At 39.4% G+C, this 2346-nt stretch overlaps 1 pseudogene; it reads left to right on the top strand.

Moving 5' to 3' along the window:
* Nucleotides 1-2130: 2130 nt before the first annotated feature.
* LOC105741458 overlaps nucleotides 2131-2346 on the top strand; it is a 5399-nt pseudogene continuing 5183 nt past the window's right edge.

The following is a 2346-nucleotide window of genomic DNA, read 5'->3' as shown; positions in this document are numbered from 1 at the left end:
TGAGCGTAGGGAGGAAAGATCGTTGTGAGGCTTTTAATTGAGGTCATGATGGAAGAATGAGTTTGTGTAACATAGACTTGGGAGATCAACTATACTTCGTTTTCTTCTGAGAACAATGAATGTGGCTTTATAGTAATTAATCTGAACTTCTAATTGGGAGGAATGTTGGCACACGTGGTTTCAGGTTCATTTTATAACAGCAGACTAGTCCCTTTCTAATTACATCTTCATGTTGCTTAGACAGAGCAGAAGAGAATGAAAATGTGTCATGAAGTTCTTGAACTCAGGTTAGTTTTGTTTAAAAAGTTAAGAGTGCTTTTAGGAACATAAAATGGTATTATAAGATTTTAAAAAAGATAAAATTGAAACATGTGAAATATAGCTTGTGCAAAAGATGAGATTTCAGGAAATACTACAGTTTCATTCAAACCCTTCACCTGCCTGTGCATTACCTCTTTTTCACTTCCAATTCATTAATTTACTGAGGTCCTGCCTGCGTGACACACTTGGGTGCCGTTTTACATAGCGAGAGAGCGATGTCTACTAGATTATGGACATACACCGAGCACACCTAGAAAATGTTATTCCCATCCCATAATCTCCCCTCAGCCAACCACTACAGCTGTCATCCCTAAGCAGGTAGATGCACTCAGGTAAATACTTACTAGCACTGGAAGGTGAGTGAGATCTATGCTAGGCATAGCTGCGCTGCGACTGAGCATTTGTGTATGTTGTTTCTCCCTTGACTTCTTCTTATTTCATGACAAGTTGACTACAGTATGATGAAAATATCTCCAACCCAAGAAGGTACCCAGCTTGAGGTAAGAGCATAGACCTTATAATCTCCGTATGGACTATATGTGACTGAATGGTAGATTTCTGCTTGTTGAACAGCGAAGATAAATTGTGATTTTAGTTATTCTGTTTTGTGCTTTAGCCAATCCTTACTAGGATACAGGTGTATTCTTCCACACAATCCTAAGTCAAGTATAACCATGTCCTGTCTATGTCCATTGTATAGATAAGCCTAGTTTAGAATAAATATTTGCACAATTTAATAACGGAAGTGGCGATATTAAACTGAGAAGAGCTCAAGTTCATAGGCTTCATGCTTAGCCAAAATTGATATTTATATGATAAGGAGACTGTCTTTCCTAGACAATAATACTTATTATTTAAAAACATGCCAGGTAATAATGAAAAAGAAACACAAGCACAAAATAGGTGATCTTTTTCAGGGGTAAATAATTTGTTCCTTTTTCACAATTTTTTTGACACACATCTTGCTTTGTAGCCTAGGCTGTCCTGGAATAACGCACAGTGATCCCACTGCCTCTGCCTCCTGAGCAATGGGACTGCAGATAGGCACCACCATGCCTGGCTTTTGCATAACTTTCATCCCTTCCTTGTGGAGCATGTTCCTTGTGCTATTTCTAGCTGCTTTATCAACTGTTTCCTTTAGAAAACACTTAGTGAAAGTGATGATGAGTGACATGCAGGAACACAGAAAGTGAAGGACACCAAAACAGTCCTACGAATGTTTCTTGAGCCACTGATTTTGACTTTGGTGGTCTACCTTGTTTTCTTTCAGGTATGAATATGGAAATGATGGTGTGTTTACAGGATAAAGATGTTTCTAAATGTTCATATGTTTGATATGCTTTTTGAGCTTCATAATTGCACGTGAGAAAAATCAAGATGGGTTTTCCCATATATAAAGGATGCAGAATGAAAATACCAATGGTGCGGACCTGAAGCTAGTCCAATGAAACCTAGTTAGGTTCATCTACAGTGAGCTTAACCTAGCTGAGTTCAGCTGAGCCATGGATGACATGCACCGACACAGATGAGAAGTGAGTGTTCCATGACATCGTTTTTTCTTGTCTCATGATATATTTGGAATGGACTGAGCACAAGGTACGTACCTTAGCAATAAGTGCAGATCGCTGAGAGTGGAAGGTATGGCTGAGATGGCAAATTGAATCCAGAGTATAGTTGACCTTTTATATCACACCAAACAAGTAAAAATATGTGTTGCAAGAACTAAGGTTATTGCAATGCCACAAGCATGTCTTCCTCTTTAATCTACTGAGATAAGCAATTTCTCTCTGACTATACTAACATGAAAAAATGACAGAGGGCTTTTTGAAGGTGGTAGCCGAGTATTATACAGGTAGTGACAATCCACGGTATGAGCAAGTCTGTCAGGTGTGTTGGACTTCATACAGCACCCTGAACGGGCCTTTATGACCACGGAACGCTAGCACTCTGCGGGCTTGTCCCTGACACTGCAGACCCAGGTAATTCTTCTGAAGCCAGGACTGCAGAGTTTTGAGAAAGCTATGA

The sequence above is a fragment of the Octodon degus genome, unplaced genomic scaffold (assembly GCF_000260255.1).
Source record: "Octodon degus isolate 3935 unplaced genomic scaffold, OctDeg1.0 scaffold00012, whole genome shotgun sequence".
Lineage (NCBI taxonomy): Eukaryota > Metazoa > Chordata > Mammalia > Rodentia > Octodontidae > Octodon > Octodon degus.
This window is presented reverse-complemented; position numbering and strand designations above follow the sequence as displayed.